The sequence below is a fragment of the Rhagoletis pomonella genome, unplaced genomic scaffold (assembly GCF_013731165.1).
Source record: "Rhagoletis pomonella isolate Grant_MI unplaced genomic scaffold, Rhpom_1.0 Rhpom_scaffold_00007, whole genome shotgun sequence".
Lineage (NCBI taxonomy): Eukaryota > Metazoa > Arthropoda > Insecta > Diptera > Tephritidae > Rhagoletis > Rhagoletis pomonella.
In genome coordinates, this window is record NW_023458561.1 from 61,569,734 (window position 1) to 61,579,738 (window position 10,005).

A 10,005-nucleotide genomic window follows, 5' to 3' on the forward strand; every position below is an offset into this window, starting at 1 on the left:
TTAAAAGATTTTTAAATATTTTTATGCAGATTTTTTAAGCCTAATCTGTTTTGTCATCTGAGGGGACTTTTTCCAAAAAGTTCTTTAAGAAACTATTTTTATTCATAAAAAACTCCATTTTTGGAGGTATTTTCAAATCGGTCCAGCTCGCTTAAATCTTAATATTTTTCCGAAATATTTTGGTGGACGTCTTAAAATATAATAAGTTTTGAAATCCCGACGGAAAAACCGCAACTTTTTTTGGTGATGCAGTCTAATGTACATACATGAGTTTATGTATGTATAACACTTTGGTGGGTAAAGGGCTTCCTGAAAGTCCATTATTTGTTAAGCGGTTTCTCAGTAAAAAATAGAAATAGAAAATTTTATGAGAGTGATAACTTGCACTTTATATAAAAAAAAAAGTAATCCTTATTTATTAATATTATAAATACGAAAGAGAGTGTGTTTATTTGTTATGCCTTAACTACTCAACCGATCCTCGTGAAATTTTGTACACAGGTGCCATTTAGTCTAACTTTAAATATTGGATAGAGTTAATCTCGATTAGACGAGGGGCGTGGTACCTCTTTTACAAACGGAATTTTTCACTCCGCATATCTCTGGAAATAGTTTTGATAGAGTACTGGAACTTGGTTTAGATATATATATATAATCAATTCCATACTCATGGAGGAGGGCTGCCACCTGTTTGAAAAATCAAATTCAACTTGAATTAAGGGAATTAACGGTTTAAGAAGTAAAATTCAAACTATTCAATTATTTCAATGAATTTCTACAATGTGGGTATCAATCGAAATGGTTTCGAAATGGCTTCATTTCAAACTACATGTACAAATTAGAAACACATTTTTCCTACATGGAAAATACTGTCTTTATTTTATAAAAATATATTTATATTACAAGTTAATTTATTTTTTATTTTTTTATTTTATGAGTTTCTAATTTTTCAGTTTGAAGACAGTAAAAAAATTTAAATTTTATTGAAATAAATTACACCTACTGTAGCACGTAGAACTTTCATATGCTCAGCAAAGCGGGTGAGAGCAATCTAGTTTGATATATTTCTTGTTTCACTCCTACAAAACCGTTGTTAAATAGAACACGATACATAGAAAAATTATAGTCCGAAATGTGCTCGTAAAAAATTTCAAACCGTAATGTACTTATATGCAGATGCATTTTTTTTTACAAGTGAATACAATTAGCAGAGCATACCGCAGCAATGTTTAAATACTGCAATTAAATATAATTATTTATAATCAGGCGAAACAGCAGTAAAAAGCAGCTATTTAAAGATGAAATTATGTTACGTATACGCAATGTATGCTGAAGATGCATACATATTGTATGCATGTATGTGAATGACCCGCAGGAACTAGTATTAGGTATGTTCACAACGAAAAAAAAAATACCTCAGTCTACGCTTTATCAAGGGAAATTTGAAAAGTCAGTGACTTTTTGAATTTCGCGCGTAGTAAATTTTAAATGCAATACTGCTCTTGTCAACTGCCATCCATCGATTAATAGATAATACTATAAAGTCTTGAGCTGCGCTATTTAGTTTGTGTTTGAAAGTCATTGAAAGCAGACAACCTCGTGAATTAAAAAAAAAAAATTGAAAAAAGTGAATTTTGCGTGCTGATTAAGCATTATTTTTTTACCAGATTTAGCCCTCAGCGAATATCTCCTGTTTTCATAACCCAAAGAAATGGCTGGGTGGTTAGAGACTTGGGTGGAATGAAGAGGTCATCACTGAAACCAATGCTTTATTTGAGGTCCATGAAAACCCATTATTTGGACGAAATTAAAAAATTGGAAAGGCGCTAAACTGAATATATAGAGCGAAAAGGAGACTAATGGTGATTTATTTTCTTCCAAAAAATGTTGCTCTGTTGACTGCGAAATGTCTTGGATGTTACACTCAACACTGTAAAAGGGCATGTTTTTGCCCTCTTGTCCTGGTTTGGCTCACGCATTTCATAATATTGTCGTTTTAAGCAACCATCTGGTTTTCAGGGCAACATTTTCCCCTGAAAAAGCTTCAAAGGGCAGATAATGTGCCTCTTTTGCCTTACAAGAGCGTGAAATTAAAAAAAAAAAACAAACGAACACAAAATATTCTAACCGTTTGCGTTTATTTTAGTTTTCTTTTATTTGTATAGGTAGCATCACTTAAGTGCAATGAACTTTTCAGTAAAAGATGATATTTATTATTTATTTTAAATCATCTTTCCCATATTACTCAAAAAAATTGTTTGTAGCTAGGCTCCTCTGGCTCTCATGGCCTCATATTATCCTTGTCTCCAAAGAGAGATTCTGACTCAGTCCAATAGAACACGCTAGTCGTTTATTTTCTTTGCCAACTGATGCCCTTAGAAATATAAGAGAAATCAAATTCTTGTCAATCTTGTCTTTCCATTTCAGAGGATTACTTTCTCTGTTACCATCATTGCGATCGGCGTTATAAAGTATTTTCAGAGCTGGAAAAAAGATCAAACAGAAAATAAGCAAAGGATGCAGAGACTTGCGTGCCTCGGTGTATCAGTCACCAGTGCAACCCACAAAGGGTTGAATATGATTCTTCACCGCCAAAAGTCCTCATAACTGCTGCAACTGCAAAAGGGGGGCTTAGTTTTATGGAATTAAAATTGTCGCTATTGATATTAAGCTCTCTCTAAATTTTCAGTACAAATTCTTGAACTCACTCGATCAGTGCAAAAACTGAGTCAGAGGTTAAGCCCACTTCTTATGCATAAGGTCCACAATTGTTGTCGAATTGATTAAATTTTCCTCTACAAGGAATGTGAGAATAACAACACAATACAACAACACTAAAATTAGCAAATATTTAATAACAACAAACATTGAATAAGTTCAACAGCCGTTATTGTGGTCATTGTGGCTACCGTTGAGTAGTAAACATACAAAAATTATAAACGATTAGCATTCGTACAACGACTGCAACAACACTAACATAACAAAGAATATTCATATATATAAATATGCAATAAATACACAGAAGCCATCATTTAGTCCGATAACAACAATACAAAACAACCTCTATTATTGACCTTCATGCGATATGTGAAAATATTTGCGTACATACATACATACATACATAGTATTTAGTACGAGTACATGTGCTACTGTGCAAGCAAGCGCACACGCTCGAACGCATGCCCACACTCATCCATCGGTAGGGGTACATCTCCACCGGTTTTTTTTTTTTTGCTAACATCATTTTTGCAAATACTCCGCATTATTCACTGCTTTAAAATGCATGTCGGTGGCAAATTTAATTTAACAAAAAACATACATATGTATGTATGTACATATGTATGTATATGTTGTAAGAGGTGTCAAGAGGCGTGCAAGTCAAGCGATAATCGTGGTTAGTCGCACTTAAGATCGGCAGCAGTATACATATCTGTGTGTGGTCAACAAAAAGGCTTCTATATCCGCTGATAGCCCGAGTCATTCTTGCATAATCGCATACATGCTGACATTGGAATTTTTGCTAAGAAGCTGTTTTGCCTTTATTTAATTACGAAAAAAAAGTAAAATTAAAAATTGCTTATACATATGTACATATGTACACTGGCGGCAGAAATAATAGACTCGTCGTACTTTTAAGAATTTTGGCTATATTTCATTAGTTTATTTTATGTTGAATATTTTTTTTTTTTATAAAAGCCTAGGTATATATTCAACAAACATCATGTCAATCTGCTTTTCAAACTCTGAACAAAACCTATAAAAAATCAACAAAAATTTCCATAAAATTTTCATAAAATTTTTTATAATTTTTAGAATTATTTTTGGTATGCGGCAAAAAAAAAATTGTCAAAAAACAACTGTATTTTATAGCCACTTGAAACTTGCTCTTTATTTAACTAAAATTGAATGAGCTATAAAACTGTTTACCAAAAATAATTCTAAAAATTCGGAGTAAAAAGTTTGAAAATTTGGTGAAAATTTATCGAATTTTTATAATTTTTGTTCAAAGTTTGAAAGGCAGATTTAAATGATGTTTGTTGAATATCTACCTAGGCTTTTATAAAAAAACATTAAACATAAAATAAACTAAAGAAATATAGCCAAAATTCATAAAAGTACGACAAGTCTATTATTTCTGCCGCCAGTGTACATACATACATATGTTTATAATGTGAAGTTCACGCTGTCAATGATTAACTAATATTTATGTTTTGCTTTTCATTCATTACCTTTTTCCTTTTTATTAATCGCAATTAAGAGTGGGTACATACATACATACATACATACTGTACTACATATTTATATACATATCGTACAAACTTACAAGCGTATTTACTTGGTAGAAATTCCGACGCGTCATCAACACTAAATAAATACCAGTAGCTGTTAGCAGTTGTCGATGACGCCATTATTCAGGAGGTAAATTTTTATATGCAAAACGCCCGCTCGTATTTATAATTAAGCACGCTATGTATGTACATACATATTATATATACACATACATACATACATATGTTCATATTAGTTTTGGCGTTAGATGTTGGGGACTTTTGTGCCTTTTTTTTTAATCTATTTTTAGAAACAGTGTAAAGTAATAAGTAGAACGGTAGACATTACGAGTATAAAATTTGTACACACATACATATGTATGCATAGTCAGATATGTATGTATGTAAATAAATGTGTGGCAATGACATTGCCCTTCGCCTACTTAGGAAATTGAGGAAAAAAATAATACAATTAAAAATGTATTAGATAATAATCGAGAATTCCAAAAGAGCAATAAAGGTAGAATTCCCAAATATATTCCCACACTTCCGTTTGCGTTTATACATACATACATACGTTTGACTGTGTAGGCGGGTCGCCAATGTACGTACGGCTTATTAGCAATTTGAATTTGGCGGGCTTCCTGTTGCTGAGTTTGTGAACGAAAATTACAAAAAAAAAAAAAAAACAATACGTTTAATATTTATTGCTTCACTGCTATTAAGAATGCTTGAACGAGAAACGGGGAAAAAACCAATGACCGCAATTAGTGATTATTTTTTAAATTTCAACTCAAAAAAATCATTTTGACAGTAAACCAATCTGCTCATTGTTACTCTGACTATCTTCAGTGCCACTGATTTTTATTTTTGAAGTTCTATCTATACATAGTATAAAGGAATGTCAGAACAGATACTTTGTACGCGGTAATTTCGAAAACTACTGAACAGATTTTGACGAGATTTTCTCGAATATACTCTGTATCGACTGGAGAGGGATCTTTTTTTACTTAGAATTTTAATAGGCTTGCCACCTGTCTTAAAATCCCAAGATCCGCACCGTTCGTTGGATTACAAAAGATGAGGTGTCAAATGAAAGGGATTGGCCTCTAGAAAAGCATTAATATTTTTTTTGAATAGGGTTGCCATCTGTTAATAAAATTACTACATTCAATCATAATAAGCATAGGCATCAGTTCTGTACCGTCACTGTCAAATGAAAATATTAGCCTCTGGATGTGTAATAATGTATTATTTTTCTCAGTAGGGTTGCCACCTGTTTTAAAACTATAAGATCTTCACCGTCCATTGGATAACAAAATGAGATACCAAATGAAAGTGCATGGCCTTCGCATGTACAACAACTTTAAGTGGTTTGAATAGGGTTGCCACTTATTTGAAATTACTATCTTCTATACATAGTATAAAGGAAAGGCGAGATATTTTAACCACGCTACTGAACGGATTTAGATAAGATTTTTTATGTTTATAATAAACGAAATACATGATGGCATGTGATTTCTTTCTCATGGGGCCATATAAGTATTGTGCGATTAAGTAGGATTCTGATGAGTTGGACAGTAGGGTTCAGCGTTATTCTGGTGCAAAGTGTTGCAAGCGGAATGTACAGCGATTGGTTCATCGATCTAAAGCAAATGCAGTTTTATGCCATTTCCAAATAAAACTCGTATTTCTATAATGCTTTTAGAGAAACTAACTCACAAATTAAATTATAATTAGTGATTTCTATTAAATTTTGGAGACAAGAATTTAATGCATATTTTAACATTAAAATAATGATATTTATCTCTTTAATCCCTCGTTGTCCGCTACCAGCTCTTTAGGCCGCAAGCAAAACATGTTTGGGTGCACAAAATTCGAAAACTAGGTTGTGTTTTGGCTGTACATTTGTCTAGCCTAGCGTCTGAGTGCTCAGCGCAGTTCAAGTTTTTTTTTTTTTAGACGCCGTTATTGTAATTTATGACGTGGCACAGGGGCGACAGCACCAGCAGCAATATTCGATGGTCAACATTCGAAATCGTTGCAATAGAGGAAAATTTTATAAGCCAAGAATATCATAGTTGCCAAGCGCGAGTACTTGGGCGAGTTGAGTCACATACATAAATACTAGTCAGCAAATTTCGTATGAACCACAAGCAACCAGTTCAAAGCCACTACACACCATTTCCAGGCCGGCGAATTGCATTTCTGTGCAAGTTTGCGCTACATTTCTGTTTATTGCTTTGCTTAACTTCGATACGGTCATAATTTGCAAATATTTGCCAAATGATCTTCATGCTTGGCGCGCTGCTGATAGGCCACACAGTTCGGTCGGTGGTGGCGCTCCACGCTTTGGGCCAGCAAATTTGCGCGGTAACAATCTGTGCACACATACCCATACATACAAGCTTACAAAAAAAAAAAACATTCCCAACAACAAAATATGTGCAGCAATTGCAGCTGCTCTGCAATATCTTGTCAACGCGGCTCGTTTGCTCGCAATTCATTGATTCATTACTATTCAAGCTTTGGGCCAGCGATGTATGTATGTATGTATGCCTTATGCTATGTATCCTATTCTGGTCGCTAATGTGGATTATTCATGCGCTGCACTGAAGCATTGAATTACGTTTTGCCCAAAATGGGCACAAGAATATTGTATGGTAATTTAATTTCGTACTGCACTTTGCATTTTTTAGCTATTCGTAATCAAATATGAATGTTTTAGCTGCATATGGAATGCCTAAACAGGATATTTATATGCATATATAAATGTGGATACATAAGTAAGTAGATTTATAAATTAGTCATTAGATAAATGGTTGAAGTGAATAAAATATGTGCATAAGGGTGCCTAACTCACCATAAAAAAAAAAAAAATAATAAAATAAAATCGGTACTGCTTTTCCGTCGGAAATTTAAAACTTATTATATTTAAGGCTTCCGCAAAATACCGCGGGAAAATTATACGATTTACTGGAAAATACCGCCAAAAATCGAGTTTTTTTATAAATAAAATTAGTTTTTAAAAATCACCTTGCATGATAGAAGAGTTTAAGCTTAAAGATCTGCATAAACATGTTTAAACAAAACATTTTTTTTATTAGTAGTTTTATTATTAGTTTGATTATAAGATGTTTTGAGGTATTTTCAAATCGGTCTAGCCCACGTAAATCTCAATAATTTTCGGTAATGGTGCGGCGTAAGTCTTAAAAATAATAAAATTTATAATTCCGATGGAAAACCAACACTTTTTTTGGTGATGCACACTAATGTTTATACATATGTAAATACATGCAATTAGCCTCGTTTAAATTATAACTCATATAGTTAAACATATCCAGAGCAACATTTTTGTAAAGTTTATGTTATCGGTAAAATTACCGTAATAGTTATCGATAAATTTATCAATATTGTTGCATATTTATAGAGTTGTTACCTTCGACTTTTTAGTGATATCGTTATCTGAACGTCTATTTGAAAAGAAAATTGTATTATAATCAGTGGCGGATCCAGCGGGGGGGTTAAACTACGTGTGATTCAGTGGCGGACCCACGGGGGGTGTTTTAATATGGCGCATATGTACGTATAATATGGCGTCTATGTATTCTCATCGCGGCAGTTTCTGTCGAGAAAAACAGCTATTATTTGCGTTTATTGGAGCATCAGAAATCGTACTGTAGATCGGTTGGGTGCTTTCTGGTTAAACAAGGCTATTATGACCTTAAGGCCTTATTTATGATGGCTTTGTTGCATTCATAAATTTTTTCCCATATGAGCACTAAACGTTGGCTGAACGGGCTACCTTATCATCTTCCTCACATCCCTCGATATTGCTATGTCCGGAAGACAAAAAGAGGAAATTGAGCAGTGATGCCAAAGCGGAATTGCATTTCCAAACTTCCTCTGATGCCACTAACTTGAAGACTAGGTTAAGAATTCTCAGCTTGGCAGGCTTTGTGGGCTGTAGGGCCTACTTCTCATTTTCTCTGGTCGGAAACCGTATAGTTATAGGATTCATTTAAATATGCCGCTTTTTATTTAACATTTGTAGTATGACCGCATGCTGCCTAACTTGGTTAGTTCGCACATGCTGGCTTCTCTAAATATGAAGTTGCTGTTTGGAGCTACATAATGAACGAAAATATGCCGTGAGCACAGGTGGATGATAACTTCAAGCCTCTTCCAAAGTGCGCTACTCGACGCTTGCAATATCTGCTTCTTGTTACACGCCCCAGCCAAGCTTTTGTCCACCTGGTCTATCGCGCGGAATTAGCTCTCGATGTGCCGAGGCATTGTTTGACGTGACGGGAGAACCTTAGCTCTTTCCCAATTATTTTCTCGGGGTTTACCTTCACAAGAAATTTGCATCAGACAAGGGACTGGCTTACGTACAATCCGTCTGATAACTATGGTGCAAATTATAAAGATATTGTGCCATCTTCATGGGTTTTCAGGGTGACTACTAACCCAGTATCTAAGAGAAACATTAGGACCACATATCTGTACTCAACAAACATTGGCGTGGTCTAAAGGAATTTTTTGATCTTTTGGAACTCTTTGGTCACCGTGAGAACTTTGGAAAAGAGCATCTCGTCTAAACTAACCTAACCTCAACTTTAATAATAATAATAATAATAATATTTTGGCGATTACACCTTTTCTAAGTGTTTGGCAGAGCTTGTTCCCCAATCTGTGGTATGCGCCTTGATGTTGTTCTCCCAATAGGTCCCTCTATGGTTTTACGCCGTCTCCGAACGGCAAATGGGTTTATGTAGAAGCTTGTTCATGGCAGAAATACACTCGCAGCTTTGTCATTTTCAAATTTAACTTTGCTAAACCTAAAGTCTGATAAAATGCAAAAAGTTCCAAAGTTGGGTGAGTGATCGTTGGGTCGTTTCTTCTTCACAACATCAAAAAGGCTACTATTTTACTTTTTTCTGTATCCATCGGAATTGACTAGCCTACTTCGTCGGAAAATTTTTTGTTTTCCTTTAAGAAGCTGTGTTTTTCCTAAAGACATACATACCCTGCAGGGAAACCGCGGACTAGTGAATCAAATTTCTAGTTCCGTACTAGATATTTATCGCCAAAATCGAACTAGTCCGACAGGAACTAGATAACCACCAGTTTAAAATCGGCGAAAAGTGGTACTTTTAAAAAAACGATTTTTTTCAGTTTTTTTCACTAGAAATATATATCTAAAGTGATGCATTTGGAACTGGTTCACAACTATAGAAAAAGTGATGCAGAACGAACTAGATCTTATTTGTCGAATTTAGTACTGGTTCGGAACTATCGAAAAAGGGATGCAGCGGGGAGAAATTGACACTTCCTAGAAAATCGCCATATTAAATTCGCCAGTTGTTTGCATGCAGACGAGATTTAGAGCTAACCAGTACTAGGTCTAAATGTACTAGAAGCCCACCAGTTCAAAACTAGAGATTCTCCTCACAGAGTACGTACGTAAGTATATGCGTATCAATATCGTTATCGCTTTCCTACGGGGCAGCATTATTGCATTAATCCACCTATGAGTTTGCAAACAAATTTTGTTTTCGATGCATTTCGATTTTTAAACTAGTTGCGCATTGGTTAAGGTCGTACGATCTTGATTGCTGTTGTTGTTGCAGTGGCACCTTCATGCGGGATTTATCCCGTTGCCACAGCAGTTACACTGACAATTTGGGAAGACCTGTTTGGTGCATATATATGTATCTACATACTTCATTGGCAA